The 20,678-nt window shown below is 67.1% G+C and overlaps 1 protein-coding gene across 2 annotated transcripts in view; it reads left to right on the top strand.

Moving 5' to 3' along the window:
* Nucleotides 1-3,099: 3,099 nt before the first annotated feature.
* The window catches only part of R3HCC1L (R3H domain and coiled-coil containing 1 like), a 47,728-nt gene continuing 30,149 nt past the window's right edge, over nt 3,100-20,678 (top strand). For both annotated transcript variants that reach the window (XR_012899301.1, XM_075916367.1), the window contains exon 1: nt 3,100-3,292. The gene's annotated coding sequence lies outside the window, so the exon portion shown is untranslated. The remainder of the gene's footprint in view (nt 3,293-20,678) is intronic.

A 20,678-nucleotide genomic window follows, 5' to 3' on the forward strand; every position in this document is an offset into this window, starting at 1 on the left:
TGCACAGACACGCAGTCTGTGGGAAGAGCCTCCGTGGGTTTTGTAGGGCTCGCAAGCAACAGAAGCCGTCCTGGGAGAGGGGAGGTCTCGCACGCACCAGTGACCGGTTAAAGAGAGGAAACAAAGGCCTGGAATAAATGCTCGGTTTTCGGAGCGAGGAAGGTCCTCCAAGGGCCGCGCTGCCCTGGCCCTGGTCAACATATTCACACGTGATCTGGGAAAAGAGGCTGCTAGTGAGACATCGACGTGCTCGCGATAGTAAAGCCCCCGGATCAGTCAGTCCACAGCTGACTGCGAGGAGCTACAGAGGGATCTCCCATCACCGGGCGACGGGGCAGCGCAAGGGCAGGTGAACGTCAGTGTTGACAAATGCAAAGTGATGCCCCGTGGAAAACAGCATCCCAATTACACGTACAAAGCGCTGGCTCTAAATGAGCCGTTACCACTCAAGCAAGAGCCCTTGGCGTGGCTGGGGAGAGCGCTCGGAAACATCTGCTCCATGTGCAGCGGCCCTCAGCAGAGCCGACAGGATGGAGGAGCCATTAGGGAAGGGTTAGATAAGAGGACAGAAAATAGCAGGATGCCACATTAGAAGCGCCAGCCCCCCGCTAGCCCTGGAGCACACAAAGTCTACTAGCCTGCCCCACCCCGGCTCCGGGGAGGGTCTCTCTGCTTCTCAGCCGGGGCCTGGGGCAGTGAGGGGTCGTGGTGCGTTTTGCATCTCACTTGTCTGCGGCCCCCGACCCACACAAGGCTCCCCAGCCCTGCTCTAGGGATTCCCGTGACAGTACAGAAAGGAACCAGCTCAAGCGCCGGCCCAGAAATCAGGAAATTACACAGCAGCCCGGGCGCCTCTGGCAAGCATGGGGTCTGTGTGATGGGTCAGGACCCCACCTCAGACAGGGCCAAGCCCACAAGCATGGGTCCGACCATCTGACCGCGAAGGGGGCACTCGCCCCACAGAGCTCCGGGCCGGGTCCTTTGCCTCAGTCGCTCCCCTGGTGTGTGAAAGTCGGACAGACACCCACGCCACGCACAGTCCTTGTCTTTGGTCAAGGTGTGATCACGGGAATTCTCCCCCACCTCAGGCTGGGGCCCTGAGCACCTTCTCAGCTGCAGCTGCCACACTGTTCGCTCTGCATCGCTGCCCGCTTGGCCACTCTGCCATCACTCACCTCGCTGCCAGCGGCTCCATCATCCACGGCTCTGCTGCTGCTCACTGCCAGCGGCTCCATCATCCACGGCTCCGCTGCTGTTCACTGCCAGCGGCTCCATCATCCACGGCTCTGCTGCTGTTCACTGCCAGTGACTCCATCATCCGTGGCTCCACTGCTGTTCCTTGCCAGCGGCTCCATCATCTGCGGCTCCACTGTCACTGCCAGCAGCTCCATCATCCACAGCTCCACACCATTCACTCCACTGCCAGATGCTCAATCATCCATGGCTCCACCACTGTTCACTGCCAGTGGCTCCATCATCTGCGGCTCCATCATCCACGGCTCCACACCATTCACTCCACTGCCAGCGCTCCATCATCTGTGGCTCCACAGTTCACTCCACAGCCAGCTGGCCCATCATCCACTGCTACCAGCGATTTCAGCTCTAGTGACACAACCAGAGGCTCTCTGTGATCAGCTCCATCAGTGCACCGTGCAGAGAGGGTCAGTGGCATCGAGGGCCCTTACACAGGCCCACAGCCCCAAACACAAGCTCCGGGACGCTGCATGGTGGCGAGTGCGTGCTGTCCCATTCGGCTGAACCCTCAACCCAGGCATGCCACGCCACCAGGAAAGCTCCCTTTGCTAGCCCTGTGCCCAGTAACACAGCGACTTGGCTCTAACCACTGGACAATGCTGCGCACTGAGGCAGGGTGGGCGTGTCTACACAAGCCAGGCTGCTGGAGGACAGCGGGGCAGGGCCCTGTGCGCTGGGAGGCACCAATCAGTTCTTTCCTTGACCCCAAGCCTAATCAATTGGAGCAAATGAATTTCCCCTTCCCCAGAGAGCAGACACTTAGCCTGACCTGGCACCGTGCAGCTCAGCCCTCCAGTGCCTGGCCAGGGCTGGCGGGAAGGACGGGAGCTCACTGCCCCAGCTGTGGAAGAGGGGAGTTTGCAGCAGCACCCCAGGAAGGGAAGGCGCTTGGGGGACAGAGGGATGGGCAGGGGCTGCCGTGCAGCCAGGCCTGTGGGCTGAGAGCGCGTAGCTGCTCGGGCACTGGCAGCTCCGTAGGCTGTTCAGGGGGAAGCTTTCTGGGCTGCTCCTAGGTGTTTGCTCTCAGCCAGTGCTGGGCCCCCACTAGCTGGGCTGAGCTGGAGAGCGCTCGGACAGAGCCCCACGCCCAGACCTCAGTGCACACACCTTCTCTGGGGAGAATGGGGGGCCCCTGCACCATGCGCCTTGCACCCAGCCCGAGCCACCGTGCCCCGGAGAGGAAGTGCCTGCAGCAGGACCCCCAGCGCCCTTTCCCTCTGGCCCTGGGGCTCTGGGAAGCCCTGCGGGGGTGGCAGGCAGGGGCCGGGATGCAGTTTCAAGTTTCAAGTTGGACAGTGCTGCCAAGAGACACCAAGTGGGACAGCCCAGGGTGCAGGGGTCCCCGGGAGCAGAGCCCTAAAGCACTAGCCGTGGGGACACCTCAGGAGAGCCTGGGGCTGCTGCGGGAAAGCACAGCCTGGGGCATTGTTTCATAATAGAAGACCTAGGGGCCACCGGATGGCATTCATGGGCAGCAGGTAACACACAGAAAGGAAGTTCTTCCCACAGCGCAGTCACCTGTGGAACTCCTCGCCGGAGGAGGCTGTGAAGGCCAGGACTAGAACAGGCTTTAAAAGAGCTAGATGCACTCATGGAGGGCAGGGCCATCAATGGCCACTAGCCAGGCTGGCAGGGATGTTGGCCCTGGCCTCAGTGCACTGGGGGGGGACACGGGGCCTGGGACACTGGGGGCGGGGCCGGGGCCGTTGTGAGGGGGCGGGGCCGGGGCCGTTGGGAGGGGGCGGGGCGGGACGCGAGGGCGGGGCTGGGGGCGGGGCCGGGGCCGTTGGGAGGGGGCGGGGCCGAGGCCGTTGGGAGGGGGCGGGGCCGGGGGCGGGGCTGCCCCTCAGAGGCGCGAGGGCCCGTCTAGGCGAGTGGGAGTTGATCGATATTGACCCTGGGGGGCGGGGCCCGGCGGCTCATGGGCGGGGCCGTGGGGGGGCGGGCACTACAGTTCCCATCAGCCCCCGCGGGGCGCGGGCCCGGCGGCCGGAAGCGGCGGGAGGACGCGGCAGCGGCGGCCTTGGCCCGTCACCCGGTAACCGCCACCCCCCCCCCCGTGTCCCCTCAGCGCCCCCGGGCCTGGGGCGGGCCGCTCCCGCGGGGGGGCTCTAGGGGGCGCTCGGCAGCGCCACGTGCCCGCCCCCCCCGCCTAGCCCCGCCCCCCGCCCCGTGCTCCGGGGGGGCCGCGGCAGCGCCCTCTGGCTGCCGAGCCTGGGGTGGGGCGGGGGGGGGGCGCAGGCAGCCCCCAGCCCTGCTCTGGGGATGGGCGTGTGCAGGTGTGGGGCGGGGGGGGCGCAGGCAGCCCCCAGCCCTGCTCTGGGGATGGGCGTGTGCAGGTGTGGGGCGGGGGGGGGGGCAGGCAGCCCCCAGCCCTGCTCTGGGGATGGGCGTGTGCAGGTGTGGGGCGGGGGGGGCGCAGGCAGCTCTCAGCCCTGCTCTGGGGATGGGCGTGTGCAGGTGTGGGGCGGGGGGGCGCAGGCAGCTCTCAGCCCTGCTCTGGGGATGGGCGTGTGCAGGTGTGGGGCGGGGGGGCGCAGGCAGCTCTCAGCCCTGCTCTGGGGATGGGCGTGTGCAGGTGTGGGGCGGGGGGGCGCAGGCAGCTCTCAGCCCTGCTCTGGGGATGGGCGTGTGCAGGTGTGGGGCGGGGGGGGGCAGGCAGCCCCCAGCCCTGCTCTGGGGATGGGCGTGTGCAGGTGTGGGGCGGGGGGGGGCGCAGGCAGCTCTCAGCCCTGCTCTGGGGATGGGCGTGTGCAGGTGTGGGGCGGGGGGGGCGCAGGCAGCCCCCAGCCCTGCTCTGGGGATGGGCGTGTGCAGGTGTGGGGCGGGGGGGGGCGCAGGCAGCTCTCAGCCCTGCTCTGGGGATGGGCGTGTGCAGGTGTGGGGCGGGGGGGGCGCAGGCAGCCCCCAGCCCTGCTCTGGGGATGGGCGTGTGCAGGTGTGGGGCGGGGGGGGCGCAGGCAGCCCCCAGCCCTGCTCTGGGGATGGGCGTGTGCAGGTGTGGGGCGGGGGGGGCGCAGGCAGCTCTCAGCCCTGCTCTGGGGATGGGCGTGTGCAGGTGTGGGGCGGGGGGGGCGCAGGCAGCCCCCAGCCCTGCTCTGGGGATGGGCGTGTGCAGGTGTGGGGTGGGGGGGGGCGCAGGCAGCTCTCAGCCCTGCTCTGGGGATGGGCGTGTGCAGGTGTGGGGCGGGGGGGCGCAGGCAGCTCTCAGCCCTGCTCTGGGGATGGGCGTGTGCAGGTGTGGGGCGGGGGGGCGCAGGCAGCTCTCAGCCCTGCTCTGGGGATGGGCGTGTGCAGGTGTGGGGCGGGGGGGCGCAGGCAGCCCCCAGCCCTGCTCTGGGGATGGGCGTGTGCAGGTGTGGGGCGGGGGGGCGCAGGCAGCCCCCAGCCCTGCTCTGGGGATGGGCGTGTGCAGGTGTGGGGCGGGGGGGGCAGGCAGCCCCCAGCCCTGCTCTGGGGATGGGCGTGTGCAGGTGTGGGGCGGGGGGGGCGCAGGCAGCTCTCAGCCCTGCTCTGGGGATGGGCGTGTGCAGGTGTGGGGCGGGGGGGGCGCAGGCAGCTCTCAGCCCTGCTCTGGGGATGGGCGTGTGCAGGTGTGGGGCAGGGGGGGGGCGCAGGCAGCCCCCAGCCCTGCTCTGGGGATGGGCGTGTGCAGGTGTGGGGCGGGGGGGGCGCAGGCAGCTCTCAGCCCTGCTCTGGGGATGGGCGTGTGCAGGTGTGGGGCGGGGGGGGCGCAGGCAGCCCCCAGCCCTGCTCTGGGGATGGGCATGTGCAGGTGTGGGGCGGGGGGGGCGCAGGCAGCCCCCAGCCCTGCTCTGGGGATGGGCGTGTGCAGGTGTGGGGCGGGGGGGCGCAGGCAGCCCCCAGCCCTGCTCTGGGGATGGGCGTGTGCAGGTGTGGGGCGGGGGGGCGCAGGCAGCCCCCAGCCCTGCTCTGGGGATGGGCGTGTGCAGGTGTGGGGCGGGGGGGCGCAGGCAGCTCTCAGCCCTGCTCTGGGGATGGGCGTGTGCAGGTGTGGGGCGGGGGGGGGGCGCAGGCAGCTCTCAGCCCTGCTCTGGGGATGGGCGTGTGCAGGTGTGGGGCGGGGGGGGGCGCAGGCAGCCCCCAGCCCTGCTCTGGGGATGGGCGTGTGCAGGTGTGGGGCGGGGGGGGCGCAGGCAGCCCCCAGCCCTGCTCTGGGGATGGGCGTGTGCAGGTGTGGGGCGGGGGGGCGCAGGCAGCTCTCAGCCCTGCTCTGGGGATGGGCATGTGCAGGTGTGGGGCGGGGGGGGCGCAGGCAGCTCTCAGCCCTGCTCTGGGGATGGGCGTGTGCAGGTGTGGGGCGGGGGGGGCGCAGGCAGCTCCCAGCCCTGCTCTGGGGATGGGCGTGTGCAGGTGTGGGGCGGGGGGGGCGCAGGCAGCCCCCAGCCCTGCTCTGGGGATGGGCGTGTGCAGGTGTGGGGCGGGGGGGCGCAGGCAGCTCTCAGCCCTGCTCTGGGGATGGGCGTGTGCAGGTGTGGGGCGGGGGGGGCGCAGGCAGCTCTCAGCCCTGCTCTGGGGATGGGCGTGTGCAGGTGTGGGGCGGGGGGGGCGCAGGCAGCCCCCAGCCCTGCTCTGGGGATGGGCGTGTGCAGGTGTGGGGCGGGGGGGGGGGGCAGGCAGCTCTCAGCCCTGCTCTGGGGATGGGCGTGTGCAGGTGTGGGGCGGGGGGGGGCGCAGGCAGCTCTCAGCCCTGCTCTGGGGATGGGCGTGTGCAGGTGTGGGGCGGGGGGGCGCAGGCAGCCCCCAGCCCTGCTCTGGGGATGGGCGTGTGCAGGTGTGGGGCGGGGGGGGGCGCAGGCAGCTCTCAGCCCTGCTCTGGGGATGGGCGTGTGCAGGTGTGGGGCAGGGGGGGGGCGCAGGCAGCCCCCAGCCCTGCTCTGGGGATGGGCGTGTGCAGGTGTGGGGCGGGGGGGGCGCAGGCAGCCCCCAGCCCTGCTCTGGGGATGGGCGTGTGCAGGTGTGGGGCGGGGGGGCGCAGGCAGCTCTCAGCCCTGCTCTGGGGATGGGCGTGTACAGGTGTGGGGCGGGGGGGGGCGCAGGCAGCCCCCAGCCCTGCTCTGGGGATGGGCGTGTGCAGGTGTGGGGCGGGGGGGGGCGCAGGCAGCCCCCAGCCCTGCTCTGGGGATGGGCGTGTGCAGGTGTGGGGCGGGGGGGGCGCAGGCAGCTCTCAGCCCTGCTCTGGGGATGGGCGTGTGCAGGTGTGGGGCGGGGGGGGGCGCAGGCAGCCCCCAGCCCTGCTCTGGGGATGGGCGTGTGCAGGTGTGGGGCGGGGGGGGGCGCAGGCAGCTCTCAGCCCTGCTCTGGGGATGGGCGTGTGCAGGTGTGGGGCGGGGGGGGCGCAGGCAGCCCCCAGCCCTGCTCTGGGGATGGGCGTGTGCAGGTGTGGGGCGGGGGGGCGCAGGCAGCCCCCAGCCCTGCTCTGGGGATGGGCGTGTGCAGGTGTGGGGCGGGGGGGGGGGGGCAGGCAGCTCTCAGCCCTGCTCTGGGGATGGGCGTGTGCAGGTGTGGGGCGGGGGGGGGCGCAGGCAGCTCTCAGCCCTGCTCTGGGGATGGGCGTGTGCAGGTGTGGGGCGGGGGGGGCGCAGGCAGCCCCCAGCCCTGCTCTGGGGATGGGCGTGTGCAGGTGTGGGGCGGGGGGGGGCGCAGGCAGCTCTCAGCCCTGCTCTGGGGATGGGCGTGTGCAGGTGTGGGGCGGGGGGGGGCGCAGGCAGCTCTCAGCCCTGCTCTGGGGATGGGCGTGTGCAGGTGTGGGGCGGGGGGGGCGCAGGCAGCTCTCAGCCCTGCTCTGGGGATGGGCGTGTGCAGGTGTGGGGCGGGGGGGGCGCAGGCAGCTCTCAGCCCTGCTCTGGGGATGGGCGTGTGCAGGTGTGGGGCGGGGGGGCGCAGGCAGCCCCCAGCCCTGCTCTGGGGATGGGCGTGTGCAGGTGTGGGGCGGGGGGGCGCAGGCAGCTCTCAGCCCTGCTCTGGGGATGGGCGTGTACAGGTGTGGGGCGGGGGGGGCGCAGGCAGCTCTCAGCCCTGCTCTGGGGATGGGCGTGTGCAGGTGTGGGGCGGGGGGGGGCGCAGGCAGCCCCCAGCCCTGCTCTGGGGATGGGCGTGTGCAGGTGTGGGGCGGGGGGGGCGCAGGCAGCTCTCAGCCCTGCTCTGGGGATGGGCGTGTGCAGGTGTGGGGCGGGGGGGGCGCAGGCAGCCCCCAGCCCTGGTCTGGGGATGGGCGTGTGCAGGTGTGGGGCGGGGGGGGGCGCAGGCAGCTCTCAGCTCTGCTCTGGGGATGGGCGTGTGCAGGTGTGGGGCGGGGGGGGCGCAGGCAGCTCTCAGCCCTGCTCTGGGGATGGGCGTGTGCAGGTGTGGGGCGGGGGGGCGCAGGCAGCCCCCAGCCCTGCTCTGGGGATGGGCGTGTGCAGGTGTGGGGCGGGGGGGGCGCAGGCAGCTCTCAGCCCTGCTCTGGGGATGGGCGTGTGCAGGTGTGGGGTAGGGGGGGGGCGCAGGCAGCCCCCAGCCCTGCTCTGGGGATGGGCGTGTGCAGGTGTGGGGTAGGGGGGGGGCGCAGGCAGCCCCCAGCCCTGCGTTGGGAGCTGAGCTGGGCCCTGGGGCTGGCGCAGCGCCAGCGCCCCACGCGCAGGGTGCGGTACGAGGGCTGGTGGCAGGCTGCGCAGTGGTGGGTCTCTGGCCTGTTATGAAGACTCCTGCCCCCAGGCGGAGTCGGGATCTCTCGCCCCCCGGGCTGGGCCCTGCGCGGGGGCTGCGGGTGGCAGCCTCGCCCCACGCTTGGGAGAGGAGGCGCGGGCTGTGCAGCGGGGTTACGGAGGCAGCAGGGAGTTGTCTGGGCTGGGAGGGGGCCAAGGGAAGAGGGGCACTGGCCGTGGGGTCGCTGATGGCACAGCCTCTGCCCCACGGCTCCTGTAAGAAAGGGACTTTGCGTCTGGAGTCCTGGAGTTACACCCAGCCCCGGCCCCGCTGCCTCTGTGCTCATGGGGAGCCGGGTCCTGGGCACCACCTCCCCCCACTGCTGCCTCCCAGAGAGCACGTCCGATGCAGAGGCAGCAGTGTGGGGGGAGGCAGGAGCCAACTTAAAAGCCAGCCCCCCGCTACCAGCGGCTCCCGCCTGCCCCCTGCGCACGTTTCAGAGGACACACCCTTACCAGCCCTGCTCCAGACCTGCTGGAATCGAGCAAAACGGCCCCTGGGTTTAGGCCTTGCTAAGGGTGAGGGAGGCCCCGGCCCTTGTTCCGTGGGTCTAACGGGGAGTTACCCTTTGGAGCAGAGGCCCCTCTTACTCCAGTCTGAGTGTGTCCAGAGCCACTGGCTCGCCTTAGACCCTTGTCTGCTGGGAGGGGAGCCCTGTTACCAAATCCGAGGCTGTGGTGTCCTGGGCCAGGAGGAGTTTGGAGGGCGTGGAGAGCGGGCCGTTGTCCGGGCGACCACACAGCCTCTCCTGGGCAGCCTTCTGCCTGCCTCTTTCAGCCGGACGGTTCCTTTTCTCTGAATTCCCCCATTTCCAGGTCGTGTGGGTTCTGAAGGGGTTGGCTGCATCTCTGCATTGGAGGGGCTGGGGCTGAGGGTGTCTGCAGCCTGAGATGATAACAGAGGCTTTTAGCGTGGCCAGCGTGCGCGTTTCCTAGCACCCCTGTATCTCCCGCCTGTCCCAGGCTTGGGTGGTTTTCACTTGCTGTATTCACTGCACTTTTCCAGGCTCAGTTCCCCTGTATTTCAACCTTGCTAGGTTCCTTTGAATTATTTCCCTGCTCTTTCCAGTGCTTGCAACACCTCTGTGCTCCTGCTCGCCTGTGGAGTTACTTCGAATTCATTGTTCCAGTCAAATGTGAGTCCGTGTCAAACAATACCCTGTCAGTCACGCAAACTGTGTCTGCTGCACCTGTCCAAAGCCTCTGGCTTCAGTAAGGGCAACCCCTGTGGCTTTCCCAGCTTGCTCCCTTCTTTCCCTGGGGAGTGAGTTTGGATTTGCCGTGCGATAGGGGCCAGCGTTGCTGTTCTCTCTCCTCTACAAAGCCATCTTCCTTCAAGTTTTTCACTCCTCTCCAGTGCGCCACACGTTTTTAACAGCATTGTCAGGAGTTGGGAAAGTGAATTAGCTGACTCCGTGATCACCCTGACCAGCTGATTTTATAGAGAGCTCGTCTGTTTTCTATTTTTTTACCAGCAGCTGTTTTCACAAGTCTTTATTTGGGTGTTTAAAGACATTTAAATAATCTCAGCCTTTTTTGGTTAATTTTATCTCCCCTCCTTGTTTATTAATAGACCTGCTTTCTCTCTAGTGCTGACCCTGTCCTGCTACGTTTGTAAAATCCCCTCAGCCCTTCATGTCATTAACTCATTCTGCTCTTTGCTGCCTTTTCTTTCCCCTGCAGCTTTGAGGGGACGGTATCGACTTGCAAACCACACTCCTGTCTGCAAATGTTTCCCTTCTGTTGCTGCAGGTCTCTCTTAAGAGCATCAGGGGAAAGGCTTGATTGAAATCTCTCCGTGTTCCAGGGAGACGTCTGACAGCGCTCCCGCTTTCACTGTCCTCCCAGTGCCGGTCATTTCCCTGCTCCTTGCGAGTCTCGGCAACGGGAGATCCATTTGGAACCACAGCAGTGGCAGGGCTCTCGGGGCAGGGGGGCTGTGGAACAATCTCCGTGCACTTTGGAAAGCTGTCTGGCTTGTGCATCCCTCTGTGCCTTGGCTCTGTGTGGTGCAGGTCCCCCAGTTCTCCATTGTTAGCACAGGGTCCTTGTGCCCTCAGCTCTGCCCCTCCCTGACCGCTGTCTAGGTCTGTGTGCGACCCCTTCCCCGAGTCGGAGCTAATCCCGTATGGCATGGATTGACTGAGCGCCCCGGCTCTCGCTGGAGAGCCGCTGAGCGCTGCAGTATCCTGCTTGTCTGAGTCTGCTGCGGGTCAGGCGCGTGGCAGGAGCTGCATTCGGAACGGCAGCCTTTCCTCCAAACGTTAGACGTCCACTGAGATGCCGTGGACTTGTGTGCCTGGTGTGATGTGAGAGCACTGCAGAGACTCGCTGGGAGGTGGGGGACAAATAGGCAGGCCTGGTGGACTAGGTGGCGCTGCTGGGGGCCACATGGCGTGGAAAAAAGCGGAGGGTCAGCTACAAATGAGAAATGAGCCACCAGGCCATAGAACGGCTTTGGCTGGGAATCCCACCCTTGGCCAGGAAGACGTGGCCGTAGGACGGTGACTGCAGAGAGTCCCAAAGGGAGCTCACAAAACTGGGTGACTGGGCAACAAAATGAGCGTTGAATTTCAGCTTGGGAGTGCCGAGTGCCTTGTACTGGAGGGCACAGTCCCAGCCACGCTGCGGGGTGCTGGGCTCTGCGTTCGCTGTTACCTCGCGGAGCCTTCGTGGGTTGTTCTGGGAAACATCCGCGCGCTGAGCGGCAGCACTCGGAAAACCGGCCGGGCCATTAGGAACGGGGTAGATAATAGAGCAGTGTTCACAAGGCCTCTGTGCAAATCTATGGGAGGCCCACATCTCGAATACCGTGTGCAGCTCTGCTCACCCTGTCTCCGGAACGAGTCATTGGGAAGGGGACCTGTGACGGCGCGTTGGGGTCCCCCGTCTCCTGCACCCCGAAATGGCCCAAACAGACTGCATCAGCCGGTGGAATAGAGGAAGTTTATTGCCTCTCCAGGATACAGCACAGCACAGATGTAATCTGGTCACAGAGCTGGGCTAGGATGCCTCAGGCCCCCTTGAGATGGGGGAGACTGGGCCCCTAAACTCCAGCCCCTCTCCCTAGGCTGTCTCCTCCATGCTCCCAGACAGCAACTAACTAACTCTCTTCCAGCCCTGCCCCCCAGCCAGGGCAGCATCCACCTTCCTTTGTTCCTCTCCATGGGGGGTGTCTGGCCACTGGTTTGCATAGTGACTCATCTTGTTTTGCTGGGTCGTGGTACCCACGACAGCCAGTGGGGTTACCCCAGAGCCAGCCGCATAGAAACCAGCCAGGTACCCCCACTACGTCACAGGGCCAAAGATGATCAGAGCTGAGGAACAGCGTCCCTGGGAGGAGAGCTGGGACTGGCTAGCCTGGGAGAGGTGCCTGGGGCGGTGATGGGAGGTGTTCAGTCATGACTGGGGTGGAGAAAGCCAGTAGGGAAGCGTCATTGGCACCTCCTCAGAACAGACCGACCACGGGGCAGCAGTGCTTCCTGGGCGGCTGCCTGGCAGAGTCCAGAGCTGCCCACGGCCAGCAGGATGCTTCTGTTGCTGTGCACGCTCGTGGCCTTAGAGGGAACGTCGGGGTCACCCAGTGGAACTGAGGTTGCAGGTTCAGTTCTGCAGGCAGTGCACAGGCAGCCGGTGCCACGTCACCAGGGGATGACGCTGCCAAGGCCCAGAGTAAAACCGCGTTCGGAAACGGTTTCGATCCGTTCCTGCAGGCTAGGTCCACGTAGAGCTATTAGCCAGGGTGGGCAGGACACGGCCCCTGCTGTGGCTGCCAGCAATGGAAGACGTGCTACAGGCCGTGTCAGAAGACAGGCGCCGGGCTGCGGGCGCTGTGGCTCACACCTTGCATAGCTGTTTGTGCTGAATGGCCGCGTGGCTGGTGCCTCCAGGGTAGGGTGTGTCCAGCCCGGCACGGGTCTGCGTGTCTGTCGGGCTGCTTTGGGAGCAGCAGACCCTGTGCAGTGCTGCCGTTCCTAGGCAGTCCCTGCCCGGTGCTTGTGAAACAGCGCCCTTCCCAGCCCAGATGGTGCCTGCCCCCTGCGCCCGCTGGCAAGCGGCCTGCCGGTGCCCCTGCAGCTAGCGGTCCCCTGGCTTGGGGCGTAGCGTGCGTGTGCGGGCAAGCCTGTGCCAGCCCGGTGCTGGCTGGCTGTGACCGTGCCCAGCTGGGTCTGAAGCTTTGCTAGCCTGTTTCTGAACTGGAAAGGCAGCAGGTCATGGGTTCTGTGGGCGAAGGGCTGCGTGCCTGGGGGTGGGAGGTGTGGGTGACTGCCAGGGCTCGGGGCTCCTTGTGGGGCCACGGGCCGGTTCTTGGCACTGCAGCTGTGGCAGGCGGGGGGCTCTGCTCTCAAGGGATGCGCCAAGGGAAGGGACCCGCTCTGCAGTCCAGGGGTGCCTAGTCTGGGACGCTCAGTCTCCTTGTCCCTGCCTGTGTGAGCAGCCTGGGAGGAGTGCCCTGCCGGCAGCACGCGGTGCAGGGTGCCGTGGTGTGTGCGGCAGTGCCTCAGCGACACCGTGCGCTGTCCCACAAGGGCGCTTCCCAAGGCCCGGAGCACTGGGCGGGCATGTCCCAGACACGGGGGCGGGGAGGAGGCCGGGCCAGGGCCGGTGTGTCCTGTCGGCTGGCTTGCTGCCGCAGCCCAGCCACCGGGTGCCAGGCTGGGGGGAGAACTCGCATGCTGCCCTGCTCCTGCCCAAGGTGTTGCTGTCTCGTTTTTGTTGCCAGCGCTTTAAGGTTAACTGTTCTATTGATGGAACTATGGATCGAGTGGAACTAGAAACCTCAAAGGCTAAAAATACAGCTCCCAGCCTGCCAGGAAATGAGGCAGCCAGCGGAGAGGGTGGCACGTTCCCTTCTTCCAGGAACTGGCACGCTGAGTGTGGGTCTGGCAGCTTGGCTTCCAGGCCCCAATGCCCAGCACGCTCCGTAGCATCCACTTTCCTCCCTGGGGGCCTCCTGCTGATGCTAGCACCCTGCAGCAGGAAAAAAGGCGTGTTCCTAGCAGGGTGCATTGACTTAAATCACCCAAAATATCACTGATTTAAATCTAGTTTCCCACTGATACTTCTTCACGTTTCTTCAAACAGCGGTGCCAGTCTGATCACTAAAACATGTTGATTTTCAGCTCACTACAGCGTTTTACATCCTCTGAGGGTACATCTAGACTGTGGCTCTATTTCGGGATACCGGAAGTATCCTGAAATAGCAACGCTGCGTTTTTAAATGTGCCCACTATTTCCTGAAATAGCGGGAGCACTATCCCGGTGTCCCTGTAACCCTTGTTCCACAGGGTTTGTCGGAATACTGCCTTAGTTTGAAATCTGGTGCTGTCTATACCGCGCCAAACTTCAAAATAAGCTTTCGACCTAGACTACGTAATGTGCATGGTGCAGATCGCGCGGCCTATTCCGCCCAAAGGGTGCTGTCTAGGCACGCCCTGAGAGGGGGTTCTTCGTGTCGTGGTTTAGAGACGTGGATTTTGTGATGTAGGAGATGACACAGGCCCTCAGCAGTCTGTACTAAGCTGCAGATGCAGTCCATTGGGACAGGCAAGAACTAACCCCCCCCCACCCCACACAGAAGCGCTTCTGTTTTATGACACCAGATCTGAAACACTACAGGACCCTGTCGCCCTCTCCCGAGCTGCCAGCTGACTGCTGCCCTCACGCTTGCTTTTTGACATTTTCAGTTTTTATTAACGAACAGACACGACCTCAGGACGCTGAATTTACGGTGTCCCTAAAACTTGTGTGACTGGCTCCTCTTCCCCCTTCTGAGGCAGCTCTGCTTCCTAGTGACCAACAAGCTCAGAGTGGCGGGGCCTAGCGGGCCGCACTTGTGGAGTAGGCCTGCTGGAAACAAGCGCGGGAGGCGGTTCCTTCGGGAAAGCGAGTTCTGTGGTGAAATAGGGACGAGGGGGGCGTCCCCGGCCCGGTCTGTGGGCAGGGCTTTCCAGCGTCTGACCTAGGCAGTCCGGAATGAAGGCCAGCGGCCGCAGGCAGCTCTGCACTCCTCGCACTGCAGCGCTCTGGCCTGCGGGCTTGAGTGATTCGAAACCGAGTTCCCAACTTCAGCAAGCCGTGCGGACCCCGCGCTGCCCCCGCTTGCCGTTTCCAGCAGCAGCCCCACCTCCGCCGAGGCCCACGGGGCTTTGCAAATTGGACCTCGGCGCTCCTCAGCCACCTCTGTTCCTCCCCACAAGCGGGTTTCCTAGGCGGTTCCCTTCTTGCAGCCAGGCCCTGCAGCATCGTCTCACGCTGGGCACCTTTTCCTCTTGTACCCAGGCAACGGCTCTCCCCCAGCATCCTGGAAGAGTCTCTGTCGCCCAGAAACCGGGACGGGGGTTGTGGTTCATGTAGGAGAACACAGGCAGCCGAAAAATGTCGTCCCTCTTCCTTCCCAGTCCACTCCCTGTTCCTTTCTGTGCTGCCTCTGTCCTTTGCTATAGATCGCCTGTCTCCCCTCGCTCTGCCATGCTCGGCCCGGGCCCGCCCCCACTTCAGCACAGAACCCAACAGTCCTCTCCAGCTGCGACTGTCTTTGCGCCTGTTAGTCTGCCAAGTAACAGAATAGGGATGTGACCGCTCAGCTGGTTACCCGCCAAGTGTCACCCCTGCTCACAGCCTGCTGCGGGCCGAGGCTGCTCCAGGCCCGGGGGGCTGGGATGGGGGACTGGGAGCCAATGTGGGTCCAGAAGGTCGAAGTGTGGGCCTGCCCCCCACTTAATCAGTTAACTCGGCATGTAACCGGGTATCTCGCCAAACGGCTGTACGTCCCTGCGGCAAGCGGCAAGCGCAGGGCTGGTGGGCAGGCTGGCGCCGCGCTCCTCGTGGGAGGCTGTGTGCGGAGGGGCGGCGCGGCCGCGAGGGCTTGCGTTGGAGCTGTTGGGCTTGTGTTTTACTGATTTCAATCTCACAAATCCCAGGTAAGCCCAGTAGGATTTTGAAAACAATCATTGTTCCCGCTGGAGCACCGGGCGTGCCAGCCCCTGCTGCTGCCCCCAACTCCTGTTGGGCTGGGGTCTGTGCGCTGCGGGCAGGATGCAAAGCTGCCTGCTGAGGTGAGAGGGGCCCGGCCCCCCGCTTTGGTCCTGTGCTGACAGGCGCTGGCTTGCTGTGCGTCCTTGCAGCCTCGTGCCGCAGAGCCGGGCAGAGGGGCTCTGGTGGGTGCCCACGTTGCCTTCCCCTCTGTCCTAGGCAGGTCGCTGCCCCCCAGGGCGACGGAGGAAGGGAGCTGGGCCGGAGGCCTGGAAGCCCAGGTGGGGGTGCAGCTTCTGTTTGTGGGGCTGCGGGAGGGGCGGGGCCAGACGCAGCGGGTCCCTCACGCCCGGCCACCTGCTTTGGGAGTGGCTTCAGCTGCCTGCGTGGTCCCAGGCCCACAGCCCGTTGGGCCAGGCGGGAGAGGGGGCCTGGGTCCGGGGTGGGGCCACAGCAGGGGGATGTCGTTGGCTCCGTCTCGGGCAGGGCACGTGGGCCCAGTGGTGTCTGGTGGTGACGCCTGCTCCTTCCGCTGTGGGCAGTGCCCGTGCAGGGGCAGCAAACCCGGTTTGACTGGTACTTCCAGGTGTCCTGCATGGCACCCCTCGCCTCCCTGGGGCCCCGGCCTGCCTCTTCCGCCGGAGCAGCCCCTGCCCGGGCTCCCGCTGCCTCGGCTGCTGTGGGGCGTCGGCCCGCACAGGCGGGGCTGGGCTTTGGCCCGGGGCTCTCCAAGGGGCAGTAGGGATGTAAGCAGAAGCTTATCGGACAGCCGACACGCCAGGCGACTGTTGCTCCCCCTGCTGCCTCTAGCCAAAAGTGGCAGCAAGGGGGGGAGGAGAAGGAGGTGCTGGGGGAGCTGGCTTAAAAGAAGTGGCGTTCCACCGTTGAAATGCACGAGAGCCCCCGCCGGCCCCGGGCTCCAGGCGGCGTTCCACCGTGGAAATGCACGAGAGCCCCCGCCGGCCCCGGGCTCCAGGCGGCGTTCCACCGTTGAAATGCACGAGAGCCCCCGCTGGCCCCGGGCTCCAGGCGGCGTTCCACCGTGGAAATGCACGAGAGCCCCCGCTGGCCCCGGGCTCCAGGCGACGTTCCACCGTGGAAATGCCCAAGAGCCCCCGCCGGCCCCGGGCTCCAGGCGGCGTTCCACCGTGGAAATGCACAAGAGCCCCCGCCGGCCCCGGGCTCCAGGCGGCGTTCCACCTTGGACATGCACAAGAGCCCCCGCCGGCCCCGGGCTCCAGGCGGCGTTCCACCTTGGACATGCACAAGAGCCCCCGCCGGCCCCGGGCTCCAGGCGGCGTTCCACCGTGGAAATGCACGAGAGCCCCCGCCGGCCCCGGGCTCCAGGCGGCGTTCCACCGTGGAAATGCACAAGAGCCCCCGCCGGCCCCGGGCTCCAGGCGGCGTTCCACCGTGGAAATGCACAAGAGCCCCCGCCGGCCCCGGGCTCCAGGCGGCGTTCCACCGTGGAAATGCACAAGAGCCCCCGCCGGCCCCGGGCTCCAGGCGGCGTTCCACCGTGGAAATGCACAAGAGCCCCCGCCGGCCCCGGGCTCCAGGCGGCGTTCCACCGTGGAAATGCACGAGAGCCCCCGCCGGCCCCGGGCTCCAGGCGGCGTTCCACCGTGGAAATGCACAAGAGCCCCCGCCGGCCCCGGGCTCCAGGCGGCGTTCCACCGTGGAAATGCACAAGAGCCCCCGCCGGCCCCGGGCTCCAGGCGGCGTTCCACCGTGGAAATGCACAAGAGCCCCCGCCGGCCCCGGGCTCCAGGCGGCGTTCCACCTTGGACATGCACAAGAGCCCCCGCCGGCCCCGGGCTCCAGGCGGCGTTCCACCGTGGAAATGCACAAGAGCCCCCGCCGGCCCTGGGCTCCAGGCGGCGTTCCACCGTGGAAATGCACAAGAGCCCCCGCCGGCCCCGGGCTCCAGGCGGCGTTCCACCGTGGAAATGCACAAGAGCCCCCGCCGGCCCCGGGCTCCAGGCGGCGTTCCACCGTGGAAATGCACAAGAGCCCCCGCCGGCCCTGGGCTCCAGGCGGCGTTCCACCGTGGAAATGCACAAGAGCCCCCGCCGGCTCCGGGCTCCAGGTGGCGTTTCACCGCAGAAATGCACGAGAGCCCCCGCCGGCTCCGGGCTCCAGGCGGTGTTCTACCGCGGAAATGCACGAGAGCCCCCGCCGGCTCCGGGCTCCAGGCGGTGTTCTACCGTGGAAATGCACAAGAGCCCCCCGCCGGCCCTGGGCTCCAGGCGGCGTTTCACCGTGGAAATGCACAAGATCCCCCCGCCGGCCCTGGGCTCCAGGTGGCGTTTCACTGTGGAAATGCACAAGAGCCCCCGCCGGCCCCGTGCTCCAGGCGGCGTTTCACCGTGGAAATTCACAAGATCCCCCCGCCGGCCCTGGGCTCCAGGCGGCGTTTCACCGTGGAAATGCACAAGAGTCTCCCTGGGCTCCAGGCGGCGTTTCACCATGGAAATGCACGAGAGCCCCCCTCGGGCTCCAGGCGGTGTTTCACCGTTGAAATGTACGAGAGCCCCCCCGGGCTCCAGGCGGCGTTTCACCGTGGAAATGCACGAGAGCCCTGCCGGGCGTTTGTGCGCTTCAGAGCGGACGTGCCCATATCGACTAATCGAAGTGTTGATGGAAATTTCGTCGACTGTTCGGTTGGTTGACCAGTCGATTTTTAACATCCCTAAAGGGAGGCGGCTGCAGAGCTGGTGCTCGCTGGGTGCCCTCTGGCCCTGGACGCGCCTGGGCTGTGACGCCGTGGTGCCCGGGGGAGGCCAGAGGGACCGGCAGCAGCAGGAGCTGTGCAGGCGCGTGTGGCCGGGGGTGGTTCTGGGCGTGGCAGGGCACCGCGGGGCCTGCTCAGTGCAGTGTGAATGAGACCTGTGCCGAGGGCCATTGCCTGCCCCGGAGCGTGAAATGGGCTGGTGGTGAGGCGCGGCGGCGCGTGCGCTGGAGTGTGCAATGAGCTGGGGGTGGGCAGTGTTCTCGCTGCCCTGCTCCTCGGCCCGTGTCCGGCCTGGGGATGGGTGCCGGCCCCCGGAGGCGAGCGTGACTCGTGGCTGAGCGCAGGGGCTCTGTGGCGCGGGGGGCTGGGGGAGCAAGGCGCTTGCCGATTGATCGCCATGTGGCTGGGGGGAGGCGAGGTGAATGGGAACCCTGGGCAGGCCGGGTCTCCTTGGCAAGGACGCGGACTGCGCGTAGCCGTGTGCTGCTGCCGTGGGGCAGGCGCTGGGCCTGGCGCCTGGCCTGGCCCCCCTGCCTGCCCGCTGCCGCCGGGCCTGGAGGAAGGCGGGCGGACGTGGTCAGCCAGTGACCTGGAGCTGGAAGGCGGAGTGGCCGGAGCACAGCCGGCCGCCTGGCGTAGCCACCTCCCGGGGTGCAGCTGAGCTGGTCCCTAGGGCGCTGGTGTCGGGGCCGGGAGAGTGTGGCCTCCCCAGGGCGGAGCCTCCAACCAGCGGATGGGCACGTGGAGAGCGTGGCGCTCGGTGCGATGGGGGGAAGGCAGCTGGGGCGGCTCTGGGGTGGCGGGGGAGGCAGGCTCCCTTAGCGCACCCAGCTCTGCACGCTCCCTGGAGGGCATGGCTAGCAGCCGGGACTGAGGCCGTGCGGTGGCTCCCATGTGCTCAGTCATTCCTGGGGCGGCTCTGGGGTGGCGGGGGAGGCAGGCTCCCTTAGCGCACCCAGCTCTGCACGCTCCCTGGAGGGCATGGCTAGCAGCCGGGACTGAGGCCGTGCGGTGGCTCCCATGTGCTCAGTCATTCCTGGGGCGGCAGTTGCTCCGGCTGGCGCTTTCCCCACTCGCTGGGCGAGCTCGGGCTCGCGGCGGCTGGCCTGGGAGGGCAGGGCAGGCGGGGAGCTGAGCCGCGGGGAGCGTGCCCGGAGTCTCCGGTCTTGTTGCTGGGCCTTGGCCCTGGCTCTCGCTGAGCGTGTCTGGCTCACGGGAAGGGCAGACGTTGTCCCTGCGCCGTGGGGCAGGAGCGGAGGGGCTGGGGCTGCTGTGGGCCGGAGCCCTCCTACCTCCCCCCAGGCTAACAGCTTCAGGAGCCTGCGGCGAAGCTGCTGCTGTTGGAGCGGGAGCAGCCGTGCGGCTCGCTGACTCGGAGCCGGAGCCGGAGCCGTGCCAAAGTGAAGGTTTCCCCGTAACCACATCCCTGGCCACATTGGGCAGCGGCGTTTGCGGAGCGTGGCGGCCTCGTGCCACTGGCTTTGGGGCCTGGGTGGGCAGCCGTGCGCTGCTCTGCGGGGCCCCTGCTGGGCCTGCCCAGGGAGCATCCCCGTGAGATGGACTCGGCAGAGGCGTAGAAAGGCCCCGGGAGCCCCCGCGATGCCCAGGCCAGCTGCGCTCCAGGCAGGTCTCCTGGCAAGAGCCGGTCCTGCCCCGTGCTGCGGGTCGCCAGGCCCTGCCGTGGGCGTGTTCTCTTCAGGCCGGCAGTAGAGGGGGCCTGGAGCCCGGGGCGTGATGGGCTGAGGGGGCTGCCTTCGAGCCCCCTGCTGCAGGACCTGTTCTGCGCGGTGCCCTTCCTCCAGCTCGGCTGGGCATGGGGTGGCAGGCGTCCCCCCCAGGGCTGGGCAGCTGGCAGGCGCCGTGGCTTGCGTCACCATGCAGCGCGGGGAGGAGCACCCTCTGGGCGTGGCAGGAGCGGGGCTGGGCTGGCGGCTGTGCGGTCGCTTGGGCTGCGGGCGGGCGGGGGAGTGCCCCAGCCGGCAGGAGGCGGGCTGCAGCGGGACAGGCAGCCGAGACGCTTTCAGACCCAGAGCTGGGCGTGGCTGAGGTGCGACCGCAGAGGGCACCAGCTTCCTGGCACGGGGCTGCGGCCTGGCTCCCGCGCTCTGGGCGGCTCTTGCCGGGGAGCTGGGGAGAGACCCTCGGTGCTGGGTCCCTGCTGGGAGCCCTCGGGAGCTGCCCCCCAAGCACAGAGCTGGCACGCTCCAGCCCTCGGCAGGCAGCGCGCCGACCCCGGCCCTGCTGTTGGCTCCGGTTTCGGGGAGGGGGGGGGGAAGGAGCCTAATGCACCGGAGGTGCCTCGGAAATGAGCCTTGGATGAATTCCTGGCCCTATTGATCCGCCGGCGGCTCTGCACCCTGCCGCTCGCAGCCTCGCCCGGCGCTGCGGCCCCAGATTAATGGCCCGGGAGCTGTCCATCCGTCACTTCGCGTTAATTACTGGCGAGGTGTTTTTCTGACAGCGGCCCGTGATGGATCCCCCTGCCCAGAGTGGGCAGCGATTCATCACAAGGCCACGCCCCCCCGGCTTCCTGCCCCGACCGCAGGACAGACCCCCAGCCATCCGTCTCCATAAACGCTGCCTGATGCATATTGATAGGGGCCTGGGGCTGGCAGATAGCAAGGCACCTCTTATGCCAAAGATGATGAAAAATAAATCTCCGCCGGCAAGGGGCGGCTGAGCAGGGCTCTGCCACGCTGCGTGGCCAGGCTGCAGGTGGCATGGTCTAGTGGTTGGCGCACAGGACAGGGAGACTCCCAGCTCTGCCATGGCTTCGCTCTGTGACCTTGGGCTGGTTGCGTGTGGCTGCCTCGGTTTCCCCGTCAGCGCGGTAGGGCCCTGCCAGGGAGTGCCGCAGTGCTACTGCCCTGCCAGCTTGGCAGGGGCGGGCTGCGTGCTCGCTGCCGGCTCGTGGCATGGGGCACCCTGGCCACGGGGCCGGGCTGAGCCTGAGCACGGCTGGGTGCTGCTTCTGCGGATGGCAGCGAGCAGCGGAGGTGCGGATGCTC

Source organism: Pelodiscus sinensis, unplaced genomic scaffold (assembly GCF_049634645.1).
Source record: "Pelodiscus sinensis isolate JC-2024 unplaced genomic scaffold, ASM4963464v1 ctg141, whole genome shotgun sequence".
NCBI lineage: Eukaryota > Metazoa > Chordata > Testudines > Trionychidae > Pelodiscus > Pelodiscus sinensis.